We start from the raw sequence: 18520 nt of genomic DNA on the forward strand, positions 1-18520 counted from the left end.
CTCTCTTGGACGGTGTACTATGCAATTGGTTGTTTCATGTTAATCTTTCATGAATTTAATTAATTGTACTCATGTTAGTTAATCTTGAAACCCTTAATGAAACGCTCCACATCTAGGAACTCATCCACATTTTTTGATTTTGTCATGATTCTTTCTGCAGAAGTTTAGTTTCAGATTCTTAATGGTGTGCATTAAACTTTGTTTTCTTTATTTTTCTTCAAACCAATCCTTTGATACAAATACCTTACAACGTTAAAAGTTTTCTTGTAATTTTGTTTTGGAGGGTAGGGTTTCACAATTAGAAACTTTGTTGCAAGCCCTCACGGTCTATTGCTTCAACCACTAATTTTAACTATTTTTATCAATATTTAGATGCCACAGACAATGGTTCTCCTACAACCTAGAAATATCTCCATGGAAACAACTTAAAATTTGCATCGTTTTCGAGGAAGAGATTAGAATATTTTTCCCTCAGGTTTTCATAATATTGTGAGACAATTATTGAAGGTGACAAGACTCAACATTTGGCTGTATATCTTCACCTATCTACTTCTTCCTTTTTTCTCTGGCTTGTAAACGAAAATATCTACATTCTTTTCTGTTGAGCTCATTATAGAAAAAGAAGAATTAATTCAGTTGTATACAAAACCTCATAGGTCATATTTTGTATATTTTTCTGGTGCTCATGTTTATGATACTTATCTTTCACATGAGGATTTTGATTTCTTAGAAGATTCTCCAATTTATTATACCTATAATTCAGACGAGGAATATTATGTTGTACATTTCCAATAATATTTTCTTACAGGAAAATGGAAAGAAGATGACCATCAACAACCCTTCCATGAAGATCCCAAGGTTGAAAAGTCAAGTAGTGTATGTGGCTTCCCTTTGCAAAAAGATTCATGTCTAGAACTATTCAAGAAAGGAAGGAAAGTACAATTTTTTCTCATCAATTATATGATTTAGTAGCTAACTACATGGAATATTTATTTTTTTAGCGACAATTATCAGTAGTGGGGTATGTATCAAATTTTCTTTCTGAAAATTTCATGTGGTGCATGCCTATTTTTATTTTCAATTTTAAAGAGAATATTGGCATAAAGTCTAGCACTCAGATGTTAATTTGGTATCATTGGAAGGTGGATTCACTTGAGGAATTCAACTTTGTATATAGGTAGGATTTGTATATAAATAAGCTTAGGTGTTGAGAATTTTATTTTCAGTTACAATTTTCCATTTTAGTTGTTTAGTTGATGAATAAGAGAAGTAGTCCCAATTTTTTTGTTCAGTTGTTTAGTTGATGAATAAGAGAAGCAGTCCCAATTGAAACCAATTTTGGAGAGATTTCAGATTATAATATTTTCATACTTGGACTCCATGCCCAACAAAGGCCGTTGATCTATGGTTCTCAGCACTTTGCAGGAAAAGCGCTATCCCTAGTCAGAGTCAATATGTTTTAGGTCACCCTTGCATAGCTAAAAAAAAATCAAATATTTTGCAACCATAAAAATTTGTTGGGGCTTTTACCATTGAAGGTTCCGAAGCACTTCGAGCATCAATGGTTGGTCATGGTACATGATCATTTTTATAATTTCTTCTTCAAAAATAAAACAGTAAAATTTTGAATTTGGAGCCAAAAGGGGTTTTTATAAGATTGACACACTCAATTTTCTATTATAGATTAGATAGTCATTAATTTAAAATTTTTGGCTCAATTCACAAGCCAACGCCAACACAAGCCATAGGTGTTATCATGTTTTAGTTAAGTTTCAATTTTTTTAAGAGATGCTCACAATTACAGTGTCAAAGAAATATTTGTAACAAATAGGAAACAATGTTGATAATGAGACTATCAGTTCTTTTGTGAGTTCAGTATTTTTTTTTAGAAATGCGGTGACAATGGGAGTGCTAGTGTTATCAAACATTTGAGCGTAACTAGAGTATCAGTGCCAAACTTAAAATTTCAATTTCCCTTTTTGAAATGTGCTGACACATACCACGTCGACAATGACATAATGATTGCCTGACCATTGCATGATAAAACCAAAGGTGAAAGGTGCGTGCTGAAAGATATTTTTCCATCGCCGAAGAGGTATGTCATTATTTTGTAATCATCGAAGGGTTAAGTCATTGTTTTAACCATCAATGAGTTATCTAACACAAATGTCTTAAACATCATTGTTTTCACCATATAGTAATTGTTCGTTTTCATTGTGATTTATGTTATCTTTTATCACTGGAAAACTGTCATATTCAACCTACCTGGCTGAGATATAGGATCGAATCTCGATCCTCTCTTATACATGATCACCACAATCTAAAGATAATGTGGAAAAGAGGGAGGTTAAATAGAAATGAACCAAAAGGACACGATCTTCTTGAGATCTACCTGGAGATTCAGTAGTAGTTTCAAGAGGCTGTATGGGAGGAATTTTTCAAATGATGCATTGACTTCCACGATGAGGTTGTACGAGAATTTTCCCACGGTTTCAATGGTCAACGTGTCAAAGGTTGGAGGGATTTCGTTCCTGGTGATAAGGAGTTGATTTCTAAGGTCACAACTATGCCTACAGATGGAGAAAGAGTCTTTAGGATACATGTTTTAGCTGGGATTGATGTCCCATTCTTCCTAATGGCCATGTTCAAACAAAGGAATCGGAAGGAAGGGGTGCAAGGGTCTTGGTTGGAAGACAAATGGCATGGGCTGCTATGAATTACCGAGTCGTGTTTCACATGTGAAGAGTGTTTTAATCGGGTAAAATTATATCATTTTCATTTCGCAGCTCACTTAGCAGGACAATTGAGAATGAATCCATGTTATGTTTTATTAGAAAGTGTGAAGCATATGGCTTCTTGGGTTTGGGCTAGGACAAACCCATCTCTACACTTCATTTATCACAAGGCTTTAATTAAATTATTAATTGAATGTCAGTTGGCAAAGGCTGGAAAAACATGGAGCCATTTTTTGTTCTAGGAGGGTTTCAACCCCAACGCCCTAACTCTAAATGAGGAAGGATGATCCAGATTTAAACAGGAATGCAACAAATTACAGATATAACCATAAATCTAGAGATACAATAGAAATAATACTTCCTTTCATTGATGTAAAATACTGAAATATGCTTACAAACAGAAATGGAAATAAACTAGCTCAGGCGATGGTAGCTTGTCTCTAGGAAGATATGTGGCAGCTATGTCCCTCTGAACTATGTTACAATGAGGCTCGAAGGCCTATTTATTGTTGAGAAACAATGGAAAACCCTGATCATCCAAAAACCTAACTCTAGGAGATGAAGCGCCAAACTATGGGCCCAGTTTGGGTAAATTGGTACATCAACTTCCCAGGGTTGTCACTTTGGCATACGATCTTCGTTTGACGTGCACAATACCTCATTAGAAAGAACTATCCAAGGATTACAACTTTTGAGTGAGCAACATCAATCTATAGACCCATGTTGCTCCAAGTTTTCCCAAAAAACATTGTTTAGGGCCTCAAAACGGCTTGGGAAGTTTAGGACCCGAAAAACTGCCAAAAATAGTAAATTGTGGTACAAATAAGGAAACTGAAAAACTGAAAGAAAAAAATGGTGCGGGTCCAAGTGGAATAGGCGGGTGGCCACCAATATCCACCTATATCATTCCTCCCCCCCTAGGAAGTAATGGTCCCTATTGCATTGAGTTCCTCCATGAGATGAGGAAACTTCTGCTAAAATTGGTCCCTGGTGAGCCACTTGCCCTGGTGAAGGAGTTGGCCTGATTTGACAACTCAATATAGTTGGATCCTTTGTTGTTGGGTGTTCTTGATCTGTGTGTGCATAATCCGATTGGTTGTGGCCTGTTCCATGCAATCTGGTTTTAACTCTGTAGGTGTGAGTTGTTTTACAATGTCTGATGTGTCTAGCAATGGTGGGAAGTATGGTCGAAGGCGGTCCACATTGAACACTGGGTGCAGGCCAAGGAATGGGGGAATGTTGAGCTCAAATGCGTTGTCTCCCAAAACCTTGGTAATGGTGTAAGGACCATATCAGAGTGGTCTGAGTTTCTGATAGTCTACGGTAAGGCGTTCATTTTACAAATGCGACTAGACTTTGCTGCCCACCTGAAACTTGTGTGGCACCCGGTGTTGATTATGTCACTACTTGTACTTGGCATTTGGATTCTCTAGAATCTCATGTACCAGCTAGCGGATATGTTGGATGTGCTCAATGAAGTTGTTTTCCTTATCAATTTTGGACTGGACATGAGCCGAATCTTCCTGAGTAGCTGCAAATGGCATGACCACATCAATGGGATATAGTGGTTGGAATCCCAAGCCCACTTGAAAGGGGCTATGGCCAGTCGAGATGTGGAGAGTGTGGTTATAGTTGTGCTGGACATAGGGGAGGTTCTCATCCCATGTGCGTGGATGCTTTGAGTTGTACATGCACAGAATGTCTATGATAATCCTATTGACGACCTCTGTCTAGCCACTAGTTTTTGGATGGAAAGTTGTGGACTTAGTGAGCTTGGTGTCCAGCATCGACCAGAGATTGGACCAAAATGCACTAAGGAACCTATTGTCCCGATATGAGATGATAGACTGCGGGATCCCAAAGTGTACCCACACTTGTTCAAAGAAGAGTTTAGAAGTGGCTTCTGCTATGATATTCTTCTTGTAGGACACCATAATGGCGATCTTCGAGAATCTGTCGATGATCACAAAAACACAATCATTTCCATGCTTAGTAGAAGGAAGGCCCGAAATGTAATCCATGGAGATGGATTCTGAAGTTCGACTAGGGGTAGGCAATGAAGTATAGAGGCCTTGCTTCTTGATGGTTGGTTTGGCAATGGCACATGCAGTGAAGGATCTAATGTACTTCCTGACATCCTATCGAAGATTTGGCCAATAGAAATACTTTTGCAGTATTGCCACTATTTTCTCAACCATGAAATGTCCACCAACCCGACTGTAGTGCACTTCCCAAATCATCTTGGCACACTCATTTGAAGGAACATAAAGGTGACCCAGGTGGCATAACAGGGCATCCTCGAGGTGAAAATTTCGAACATGCTGACCCTCCAAGAGCGTCTGGTATGTGTGGCGAAATTCTGGGTCACTGTTGTAGAGAAGTGGCCAATTAGAAGTCTCGTGCCCACAAGAGTTGAGCACGGTGGTTCCTGATGATCGGTGGTCGATTGAAGCAATCTGCAAAATTATTGGTGCTACCCTTCTTATACTTTATATTCAAATGGAATTGTTGCAGGTATGTGGACCACCTCTGATGGAAATCATTCTGCAACTTCCCTTGCATTTGTGTGAACTGCAGGGGCTAGTGGCCTATGTGGATGACTGTTTCCTTCCCCAAAGTGTAATGCTTCCATTGTTAGCAGGCCTGCACAATGGAATAGATCTCTTTGTCATAAGTGGGATACTTCCAGACTATGTCTGAAAGTGTCTCACTATGATATGCCACTAGATTCCCATGTTGTGTAAGGACTTCCCCAATAGCATAGTCAAAGGCATTTGTCTCGATCTCAAATGGATGTTGCAAGTCTGGTAATGCAAGCGCTGGTGTCGAGCAGAGGCGATGTTTCAAATATGCGAATGCCTTCTATTGAGATTCAGACCAAAAGAATTTTTCTTTCTCTCCTCCCTTGGTGACTTGACTCAAGGGCTAAGTGGCAAGGCCCAGAAAGCTATGGAGCTCTTTCCGAGTGGTTGGAGCTGATCAATACCGAATGACTTGGATCTTGGCTAGATCTACATGCACTACCTGTTAATCAATAATGTATCCTAGATAATGAACTTGGGTCATGCCAAAAGTGCATTTCTCCAAATTGGCACATAGCTTGTGTTGCCGCAGTGTTTGGAGAACCTGTCGAATGTGATGGAGGTGCTCTTCCCAAGTCTGGCTAAAGATTAGGATGTCATCCAAGTATACCACTACAAATGAGTTGGTGAATAGACGTAATATGTCATCCATCAGCCTCATGAAGGTTGCAAGAGCATTCGTCAACCCGAAAGGCATAACCAACCATTTGAAAAGTCCCTCCTTGGCTTTGAAGGCAAGCTTCCACATATCAGAGTGTTCGATTGGTACCTGGTGATACCTCGACTTCAAGTCAATCTTGCTAAAATATTTTCCCCCCTTCAGTTGGTCGAGAAGGTCATTAATTCATGGGATCGGGTACTTATCCCATTCAGTGATCTTGTTCAGTGTCTGATAGTCAATACAGAGTCTCCAAGTTCCATCCTTCTTCTGTACCAACACGATCGAGCTCCCACATGGGTGATGAACTTGGCCGGATATGACCTTTCTGTAGCAGTTCCTGAATTCGCCTATTGATTTCACCGTTCTCTAGAATGGAGCATTGATAGATTGGTCCATTGTGCAGTGGATCACCTGGGGTCTAATCGATGGAGTTCTTGACCTAACAGTGTAGAGGCACCCTTATGGGGGAGGTGAATATGTCCTCGTACTCCTCCACGACCTTTTCCATCTGTTCTTGTGATGCAGAGGGGTCCTGTTTGGGGGTTGTGGCCACCATCTTCTTCTTTCCATGAGGGTGTATCATCAGGCAAATAAATTTCCCAGTTTTGGAAATGAGGTTACTACATTGTTTTGCACTAACCAAAGACATGGCAGTAGGCAGTGCTACCTACGGTATCCTATACATGTTATTTCCCAAAGTAATAATAACTGTAGGATGCCTTGACTCATACACAACATGTCGCTTCCAGAAGTATGGTTGGCCTAATAATACATCAAAAACATCAAGGGGAGCAATGTCACATAATACATCATCCGTGAAGGGCTTGATGTTGTATGGAAGGTGACACTACTAGCTCATGCAAAGATCCCATCCTTAGTGAAGCCACTTGATGGTGTACGGCTGTGGATGTGTTGTGGTCAGTAAGCCTAGCCGCTTCACGACCTCTACTGAAATGAGGTTCTTTTGGTTCTCACTTTCGACAATGAACTATAATGGGGAACCCTTTACCCACATCTGGGAGTGGAAGAGGCGCTCTTCCTCCTCTGGATCTTCAAGTTCCTCCTTCTGGATCTCTGTGGTGGCAATGGCGGCATTGGGCTCTGCATCAGTAATATTCTTCCCTTTTTCATTTGCCTTGTCAGGTTCTGACTCGGACTCGGAACATGCATATGATTCTGAAGACTTTAGCTTGGACACCAGTGACTTCATGGCCCGACACTCACCTATGTTGTGAGTGGAGCTCTTATGCAACGCACACCAACTCCCCATGTCCTTCTTCGGCTTTGCAGTGTTGTTAGTCTCTTGTGGCTTTGGTAGGTTGTCCTGGGCCACCCCACCTTGGATTTGTCCTTTGTTTAGCAGTTTGGGGGAACCTTTCCCTTGCTTTGGATTCGCATATCCAAAGTCTCACTTCTTATGTTTAAACTTATGCTCGATCTTGACAATGTACAGTACATCATGCCAAGCGAGGAGATCTCCAGGAATTCCATCTCGTCCTAGATGTACCTCTGTAGGTAGCCGCGATATTTGAGTACCAAATGCCACTTAGAATCCTTGATATCCAACTTTGTGTGAAGGGTATGAAAAATATTGGCAAACTCTGGTATGTCCTGGTCCCTTCCTTGCTACAGCGTGGTCCACTTTATGTATTTTTCCTCATAGCTTTTGATAGGGTAGTAATACTCCTTGATGGCATCCCGGAATGAATTCCAAGTGGGTGCAACTGAAAACACTGAGGTCGTACTTTCATCCTTCTACTCACAGTAGGTTTCCCACTAGTCCTTGATGTGGGGGGTGGCTTTAAGAAGAGCGAAAGTAATCTTTTCCCAACTGTAAAATTCATGAACAGAAAAATACCCTTCTAGCATATTTAACCTTTTTTCTATAGTTTCTGCATCTATCTGACCCTCAAATATGAGAATGTAAAAGTTAACTTGTACCTTAAAGGGTGTGGCATTTCTAGAGTAGCTGCTGGAAGTAGATGTGTCACTCTTGGGTAGTTGCTCAAGGATCTAAGCAAAGTTGTCCATCATCACGTTCATTTGTTGCTCGAGGGCCACTTTCACCAAGATTTTGATAGGATCTCCTGCTCCCTCATCTTTATTTTCATCTACCATGGGAGGCTGTCAGGATTTGCGAGGCTGGTCTTGCAAAGGTTTGACTAGTATAAGCTCTAACTCCTTATATCCCGACCTCGTTGCGGACATGCAATGAAAAACAAAGAAAGAGTAGACCGCTATGATACCATTGATATGGATTTAAACATGAATGCAACAAATTATAGGTATAACCATAAATCTAGAGATGTAACAAAAATAATACTTCCTTTCCTTGATGTAAAATACTAAAATATGCTTACAAACAGAAATGGAAATAAACTAGCTTAGGCGATGGTAGCTTATCTCTGAGAAGAGATGTGGCAGCTATGCCCCTCTGAAATGTGTTACAATGAGGCTCGAAGGCCTATTTATTGTTGAGAAACAATGGAAAACCCTAAACATCAAAAAACCTAACCCTAGGAGATGAAGCGCCAAACTATGGACCCCGATTGGATAAATTGGTACATCAGCTTCTCGGGGTTGTCACTTTGGCATACAATCTTCGTTTGACATGCATAATACCTCTTTAGAAAGAGCTATCCAAGGATTACAACTTTTGAGTGAGAAACATCAATCTATAGACCCATGTTGCTCCCAGTTTTACCAAAAAATGTCATTTTGGGTGATCCGAATTGGATCCATGAAAATTATCAGAGTTCTATGACTGTATCAAATCATGACAGACTTCAAAAATCTTGTAAAACAATGAGCTATCGAAAATAACCTCTGGATAATGGTAGTTTGCAGCCAGCATGGAGCAACGAGGACCTTCAGTCAAAGCACGCTAACTGTTGGCCCATGGGGACTGTGCATGGCGCAAAAATGGCCGTTAGGAGGCTCAGATAAAAAATAGAGGATGTTTCTAATGCGTGATTAGTGTAGCACAAAGCACTAATCGTGCATCGCTGGGAAAAACCCCTCGAGAAGGAAAAGCCCCAAGTGCTCAATCATAAGGAAACTGGAGAAACCGTTGGAAAAGCGCTAAAACTGAAGGTGGGTCTTGTGCTCCAAAACTGGAAAAATATCGAAGGCGTTTTAGGCGGTAAGTGGATTTGGTAGGGGAACGAGTGATTCCATATGTTGAATGACGCGTGTCCGGCAGATGAGAGAGAAAACCGCTCTAATCATAGGCTAACGTTCGAGCAAGTCAACCGCGCGATAAGAGAGATAACCGTAGGATCTGGAGGCCCCAGATCTAATGGTGGAGATTGCGGCTGATGGGAAACCATATTTAGAGGGAGAATTAAGCTACGACATATAAAGGGTTGAAGCCCGATTTGACCACTGAGCTAGCAGATGAATCATTTCACAAAGTAACCGAAATAACGAACCGTTGAGGAACAGATAGTGCTCAGTGCGTGAGAGGACAAGTGTCCACCTCCCGATGAAACGTTACATAGTGCCAATGATGCAGGGGCAAGGAATTCCATCCGGACAGCAGCAGGTGATCCGAAGAGATGGAAGAAGAAGTGAACAGTCAAGGAATGGATTGGATTTAAGCTATGAATAGACAGAGAACAAAAACAAAGAAGAAAGGAGACAGTGAGACAGAGAGACAGAATAGAGAGTGAAGCAAGAAGCAGAGAATAGAGAAGTTGAGCTGACCTATAGAGCTAAGGCATCATCGTGCAGACAGAACTAGGCTTGAGAGGTTCAAGCAATCCCTGAGAGGATACCTGTCGGGAATTGAGTACCAAATTGGACTCATCCCATCAAAACCAGTTGAGGTCGAGACTCGGTAAGGGGGGAGTCTGTGCACTCTAGTGGCTTGGGGAATCCAAGAACCATCCTACTAAGCATCATCTGTTTCAGGAGACTCAAATTGAGCTCCTCATTGTAAAAATTCTGCTTAAAGACGCAATAAAAAAGGTCACCACTGAAAGCTAGACCGGAGATGTATCCCAGGAGGATTGGGTGAACTCCTTATTAAATTGTTGTGTTTTTGTATTTGCTTACTATGTTTCTCTTATTTTTTTCCAGTGTCTGTGTATTTTGAAATCTTATCGATCTGTTGCCTAAGATAACATAGACACACACCTACCATAAGCGCATGGAATGAATGGAAAAGAAAAATAGAGGGACGAAATCGATAAACCTTCCCATCATTGTTAACTGGGCTATTTGGAAATCAAGGAACTGCGCCATATTTGATGACAAACCTATTCACCGGCCCTTGCTCGAGGCTAGTATAGCAGCTGCCCTAAGGGAACTACCCGACCCTCCCCCTCCGCCATCTCGACAACCTGTCCCGCCTCCTCCCATCGACCCAAGCATGCCTTGGGCATATTTCGACGGCGCTGCAAACCAACAGAGCTGTGGAGGAGGTTTCATCCTCCATGTAACAGAAAATCACCATTACAAAATTAAGGCTGGTCTGGGGGTCGGAACAAACAACTTTGCTGAACTGATTACACTTCGTCACCTTCTACACTTTGCTTTGAGGCACCATTGCATTAGCATCAATATATTTGGAGATTCACAGATCATTATTAATTGGATAAATGGCACAGCTACTTGTCACATGCACTCTCTCAGCACTATATTACAAGAAGCACTCGATCTCAAAGCAGCTTTTAACTATATTTCTATCTCTCATATATACAGGGAACACAATGAGGGTGCCGACAAACTTTCCAAGGAGGCAGCGCTGATGGACAGAGGACTATGGGAGATTACAGAGATCACTGATCAACAGGAGCAAAAATTTTACCACCGGCCATATATAGATCCAGGATACCCAACCCTGGATCAGCAAATAGCACATTAAATATATTTTTTGTTAACAGCTCTCCACAGATATATACTGTTATTTTGGTTATTGTTAGGATGAACAGCTTAATGCAGTGAACTGATAGCATACCCTGCGTGGTAATGCAACAAACAACAATTGAAGATACTCTATATATAACAGGCTCTTATGTAAAAACTGCTTATTAATGAAATATATAATGATTTTCCAGAGGAAAAAAAAACATAGACACACACCAGCACATGAGTCTGTAATACCTTCATTCATTAATTAATTAACTGAGATCAATCACAAGTGATTTTCAGATCAAGTGGTATCAAAGCTCTAGGCTGTTAGGGTTAGACAAGGTTGTGTTGGATTTAGCTGTTGAATGCTAACTAGATCAAAGCTCAAATTAGGAGAAGGAGAGTTGGTCGAAACTAATCCTGAAATTGGGAGAGTCTATCCTCAGAAAACAACGTCAGAGGAAGGTTCTGTGGGGCCAGAACCTCAATTCATAGAGAGTTTCCTAGCCATAAGGTTCATGGTAGAGGAAATGTATAAGGACTTTATAAAACATAAGGATGAAGATTCATCAAGCTCCAAACAAGATAAAGGAGAAGATGAGTCTCTCCTTCATGACCACTCAAAAGGCAAAGGGAAAGAAGAAAGCCTTCTCACACCTCCTAATATCCTTGAACATAAAAAAGAAGACATCTTTGATTAAACTAGATGTTAAATTTTATTTACCAATATATGATTGAGAGTTGAATGCAGAAAAGCTGGACAATTGGATTGGACAAATTGATGTTTATAGCAGGCTGGAGAGTATTGATTCAGACAAGAGCAAGATTTAGCTGGCAAGCCTACACCTTGGAGGCACTGCCTTGGTTTGGTGGGAAGGCAGGACCCAAGCTGACATGAAGAGACATGGTAAGACTATTTCTGCCTAGAGTGAATTTGTTTTCGCAATCAAAAAGTAGTTCTATCCACTGGTCTATATGCAGCAAGCCATGATGTGCTGGCAAACTCTTCGACAGTTGAAAGGGAAAAGTGTACAAGGTTACACCAAAGAATTTAGGAAGAGAGCATTGATTCTAGGTATCTCATTAGACTCACCTGAGACTTTGTTGAAGTACATCAGTTCTCTACACAGCTACATGAGGCACACTATCCTCATGTTTAATCCCACTAGTATAGATGAGGTATCTGTTCAAGCTACTCATCTAGAAGCTAGAGGAAAGAACGAAAATCCAGAAGTTGGGGGATCATCCCAACCCACTGCAAGCAATAATAAGGGGAAAAGAAAACAGAAATGGAAAGAAAAGAAGGCCAATACTGCACAGAAAAGCAAGGCTTCATGCACTCACTGTAAGAAGGATGGGCATGATGATTAGAACTGTTGGATTCTGCATCCGGAGCTGAGACCTAAGAAGTTCAAGGGAAAAAATAAGAAGACTGCTATAGCTATTCAGAAATATTTGGGGTCGGACTCAGGAGATGAAACAAGCATTGCAGCCACAAGTATAAAAGGTAAGAATTCTGAAGCATCTGCTAGTAATTCTGCACAATCTACTAATGATGAAGAAAATGAGAGAAAAAGACATGAGCTTTTCCATATTCCAGTTATTTCCAAACATAAAAAGATTGATACTTTGTTTGATAGTGGCTCACAAGTAAATTTAATTTATGAAGCAATTGTAAAGAAATTAGGATTACTGACTACACCTCACAAGAAACCATACCCATTAGGATGGTTAAATGATAAAGCACAACTACAAGTGACTAGACAATGCAAACTCAAGTTTTCTTTTGGGTCAGCATTTGTATATGAGGTTGAGTTAGACATAATTCCTTTGGATATATGTGGAATTGTTTTAGGAAGTCCTTACTTGTATGACAGAAAAGTTATTTTCTATAGAGCTGAGAACAAATATCTCCTTGTTAAAGATGGAATCGAATACTTTGTAAGAGCTCATAAGCTCAAGAATAATTATACTCTCATAAACTCAGGGTAGATGAAACGAATGATAAATTCATGCAAATAGTTTTTACTGATGGTTGCAAAGGAAAAGAAACCTGATAAAACCAATGTATTTTAGGGCTGTGATGCTAAACAACAAGCTGATTTAGAAAAAGCTATTTCAAAGTATGATATCTTGTTTCAAGAACCTAAAGATCTGCCAGCCAAAAAGGAAATAGTGCATGAAATTAATTCGCAGCAAGATGCTCCATTTCCTAACATTGGAATGTACAATTTGTCCACTTTAGAGAATGCAGAAATCAAAAAGTAGGTGTAGGAGTTGCTCGAGAAGGGGTTCATCAGACCTAGCACATCACCATGTGGGTCACCAATCTTTTTGGTGAGAAAGAAAGATGGATCATGTCGAATGTGCATTGATTACCTAGCACTAAATAAGATAACAATAAAAAATCGTTATCCCCTTCCCCGCATAGACGATCTTTTGGATCAATTGAAAGAAGTTGTTTATTTTTCCAAGTTAGACTTGCATAGTGGATATCATCAGGTTAGAGTTGCAGAACAAGATGCATGGAAGACTGCTTTCAAGACAAAGCAGGGATTGTATGAGTGGTTGGTTATGCCTTTTGGCTTAACTAATGCTACTGCTACTTTCATAAGATTAATGAATGATGTACTCAGACGTTTTTTTGATGATTTTGTTATTGTGTATCTAGATGGCATTTTGATATTTAGTAAAACATGGGAAGAAAATTTAAAGCATGTTAAGCAGACACTGGATGTTTTGAAAAGAGAAAAACTTTATGTTAAACTCTCAAAATGTGAATTTGGCAAAACATATTTGAATTATTTGGGACATATAGTAGGGGGTGGTGAATTGAAGATAGATCCCTCTAAGCTGGCAGTCACTGTAAACTGGCCTAAACGCAAATATGCTACAGAATTTAGGAGCTTCTTAGGAGTAGCACAATATTGGAGAAAGTTCATTTCTAACTTTTCCTTAATTGTAGTTCCCTTACATGCTTTAACAAAATTGAACAAGGTGTTTCAGTGGGGAGGCAAACAGCAGAAAGCCTTCGACACCTTGAAAGAAAAGATTAGTACAACACCAGTACTAGCACTGCCTGATCTTCAAAGACCGTTTGAGATCCAAATGGATGCTAGTGACTATGCCATGGGAATAGTGTTGACACACCATGGTAAACCCATCTATTATCATTATGAGAAATTTAATTCTGTAGTAGTTAACTGTCCTACATATGACAAAGAATTGTATGCATTAGTACAGTGTGAAAAAGTGGAAACATTACTTAATGGGCAAAGAGACAGTAATACATACTGATCATCAACCACTTCAATATCTACACTCCCAAACTCAGTTGCAGCAATCAAGACACTATAGATGGATGGGTTTTCTACAACGGTTTCATTTATTCATCAGATATAAAAATGGCATACACAATAAAGTTACAAATATGTTATCTAGACCCATTATAAATGCATCTACTATACTTAAGCTTAATTCTATGTTACATGAGAGTTACATTGAACAATATGCTCAAGATATAGACTTTCAAGATGTATATGCAACTTTAAGTCAAGGAAAACGAATAGAAGAATTGGATTATCATGTAAAGGACCGACTCCTATATCATTGTGGGAAGTTATGCATTCCACAAACTGAAAGAGTAAAGATAATTCGAGAAGCACACACTTCTCTAATATCAGGTCACTTTGGGGTAAGTAAAACAGTTGCACAACTGTAAAGATTTTTTTATTGGCCAAAATTGAATGAGACAGTTTCTAGATATGTAAGAGGGTGTACTATGTGTGCGAAAAGCAAGCGGAGCAATAGAAAACGAGGCTTGTACACTCCATTACTAGTTCCTTCTCATCCTTGGGAAAGTGTTTCAATGGATTTTGTTGGAGGACTGCCTAAATCTAGGAAAGGTCATGATTATCTATATGTTATTGTGGATAGGTTAAGCAAAATGTGTATTTTGATACCTTGTAATAAACAGATTACAACTGAACAAACTGCAAAACTGTTCTTTCAACATGTATGGGTTCATTTTGGATTACCCACTTCCATTATATCTGATCGAGACACCCGATTTGCTGGGAAGTTTTGGTAAAGTTTGTGGGAAATGATGGACACCAAATTGAAGAAAAGCACTACTTTTCATCCACAAACCGATGGCCAGACAGAAGTAGTTAACTGGACAGTGATCCATTCACTCACGGGATATTGCAGCAAGCATCCTAAGCTTTGGGATGAACATTTGTGTTATGTGCAACATGCTTACAACTGAGCCAAACATTCTTCTACATAGAGATCTCCTTTTGAGACCTGTTTGGTTTCACACCAAGGTCTCCTTTGGCTTTTGTCTTTGGTAAGGACACAACAATTGAGGGAAACAACGATGTGGACAGGGCAACTAGGTTCATTGAACAAATCCAAGAGATTCACCAGGCAGTACACAAACAACTGGAAAAGAGCCGGGTCAAATACAAGGCAAGGCATGAGAAGCATCAGATGGAGCATAGTTTCCAAGTTGGTGATCAAGTATGGCTATATATCAGCAAGGACATGATGCAAGGTGAAGGTAAAAAGCTAAAGCCTATCAGGCATGGGCCTTTAAAGATACTTGAGAAAATTGTTGAGAATGCTTTTTGCCTTGATCTACCAACTTACATGAACATCTACTCAGTCATAAATGTAGATAGCTTTAGATTGTTTGAACCTTCACTAATTGAGGATCCCGAAGAGCAGAGTCAGTTGCCTTCTATTGATGACTTGTTACTTGAATATCTTAATGAATTGTAGGAAGACACAATTCTGGACAGGAAGTTGAGAACGACGCGCAGGGGAGATGTTGAGTACCTCAGAATTGGACTCAAGGGTTCAAAGCCAAGTAGTGAAAAATGGATGGAGATAGGACAAGTGAGACCATTGTACCCTCACTTAGTCGATGCTTGAAAACTAACTTTTGGTGGTCCAAAAGCTTTTTCAGTGGGAAGGCTGTGATCCGAATTGGATCCATGAAAATTATCAGAGTTCTTTGACTGTATAAAATCATGACAGACTTCAAAAATATTGTAAAACAGCGAGCTATCGAAAATAACCTCTAGATAATGGTAGTTTGCAGCCAGCACAGAGAAACGAGGACCTTCGGTCAAAGCGCACTGACCGTTGGCCCATGGGGACTATCCATGGTGCAAAAATGGCAGTTAGGAGGCTCAGATCAGAAAACGGAGGCTGTTTCTAATGCAAGATGCATCGCTGGACAAAAACCCTCGAGAAGGAAAAGCCCCAAGCACTCGGTCACAAGGAAACTGGAGAAACCATGGGAAAAGTGCTAAAACCGAAGGCAGGTCTTGCGCTCCAAAACTAGCAGAATATCGGAGGCATTTCGGGTGGTAAGCAGATTTGGCATGGGAAAGATCGATTCCATACGTTGAATGATGCATGTTCAACGGATGAGAGAGAAAACCACTCTCATCGCAGGCTAACGTTCAAGCAAGTCAACTGCGCGATAAGAGTGATAACTGTAGGATCTGGAGGCCCCAGATCTAACGGCGAAGATTGCACTCGATGGGAAACCGGTTTCAGAGGGAGAATTAAGCTACAACATATAAAGGGTTGAAGTCTGATTTGACCGCTGAGCTAGAGAATGAATCATTTCACAAAGTAACCGAAATAACGAACCGTCGAGGAAGAGCTAGTGCTCAGTGCGTGAGAGGACAAGTGGCCACCTCTCGGTGAATCATTACACAGTGGCAATGACGCAGAGGCAGGGAATTCCAAGTGGACAGCAGCAAGTGATCCGAAGAGATGGAAGAGGAAGTGAACAATCAAGAGACGGATTGGATTTAAGCCATGAACAGACAGAGAACAAAAACATAGAAGAAGGGAGATAGTGAGATAAAGAGACTGAATAGAGAGTGAAGCAAGAAGTAGAGAATAGAGAAGTCGAGCTGACCTGCAGAGCTAAGGTAGCATCGAGCAGACAAAACCAGGCTTGAGAGGTTCAAGCAATCCCTGAGAGGATACTTGTCGGGAACTAAGTACCAAATTGGACTCATCCCATCAAGACCAATTGAGGTCGAGACTTGGTAAGGGGGAGTCTGTGCACTCTAGTGGCTTGGGGCATCCAAGAACCACCCTACTAAGCATCATCTGCTTCAGGAGACTCAAATTGAGCTCCTCATTGTAAAAACTCTGCTTAAAGACACAATAAAAAAGGCCACCCCTACTGTGCAAATCGGAAGTCAAAAGAAGGAATACCAACGCTCACCTTCTATTCCTAAAATACCCGAGGTTTATTTAAGAAGGAGTGATGAAAAATACAATCAACTGTGAACCCTACTACTACAAATTTTCCTCTTACTAGGAATTCCCCTCATGTTGAAAATCCACCTACTGAAGGTTCCCCTACAGAAATTTAGCTACCAGAGAAAACCAAAGGAAAGAGGGTTGAGCCTGAACAAGAACCCACCGTGTTTCAGATGTTCAAAGGAGGTAAACAATCTCACACCATGCCCTTGAACAAATTGATACCAAATATAAAGTTGAAACAAAACCCTAACCTTTCCAAAGAAGTCATAGGCATGGATAATATTCCACTAAAAGACCTAATCATAAACAGGGATAAAACTACAAGTTCAAAAGGGTCGAATAAAACAAAGGAAACCAAGAAGAAAATCCCCATGGAAACTAGACAAAGCAAGAGGTAGAGGATGGATAAGGTGTATGTTTTGTTGGAAACCACTGGTACCATCAACTGAGACGTTGGTAGCCATTTTGAGCTTTCATTATCAGAGTGAAATTTTAATCAAGCACCTGTTAGTGTTTAAGAATAAAAAGGCACAGAGGAGCGTTGAGGGTTCCACCCTTGGGCCTACTTCGTGTTCCACCCGGATCGTGGTTTCACAACTTTAGGTTCTGACCTCTGCCCCTGCTTCGCTGCATGGTCAACTAAACGAGAGGGTTAATATAATGTTTGGGTAGTGAAGCCACCAAAAAATGAGTTGTACCTCATTGGTGGTGGAGTCACCTAGCCTAGTGGTGGTTCTAGTTTAGAAACCCATTCAGTTCAACTACGGGCCCGTTAAAGTTTTTTCGCGTTGAATTTTGGAACTCGTGTTGTTAATTGGGTGGGCGGTTAAAATTTTCTGGCAGTCACATATAGTTCAATGGTTGTAACTGTTAGTGTTGGTATCTTCATCCCTCCATGAGTGATCAAAATTATCTTGTTGCATTGCATTTTAGGTGTCTCATCTGATCAGCTACATTCCATTAGGATCATGGATCATCTGATGGCAGTGGCATATTATCAATTTTCCCTCATGGTCTTTACATAATAGCCTATTTTCACAAATTCAGGTCATTTACAGTAATTTTCTGTCATTACATTTGTAAAAGTCATGGTTTTAGGTCTCATTAGGTCTAGCGTTTTGTCATTAAAGTCTTGTAAAAGCTCAATAATGGTCAGTAGGCACATGAGGAGGTCAGGTAAGGTCTCAGCATCAAAAATTTCAATAATGACATTCCCAGTAATTGATTTTTCCTCAAAACAGAAAAACAGAGTTTTTCTTCTATGTATATAATTTTCATGTAATTTTATTCTTCCTATATGTAATAAGTCCAGAAATGCAGCCTTGGTCACCTTGCCAATCTCCTACACTTCAGCTCTTGCAAAAGAGTCAAAAATTCAAAGCATTAGTCCTACA

The sequence above is a fragment of the Pinus tabuliformis genome, chromosome J, assembly GCF_031772625.1.
Source record: "Pinus tabuliformis cultivar Carrire ecotype Pingquan chromosome J, CPIR1, whole genome shotgun sequence".
Taxonomy (NCBI): domain Eukaryota; kingdom Viridiplantae; phylum Streptophyta; class Pinopsida; order Pinales; family Pinaceae; genus Pinus; species Pinus tabuliformis.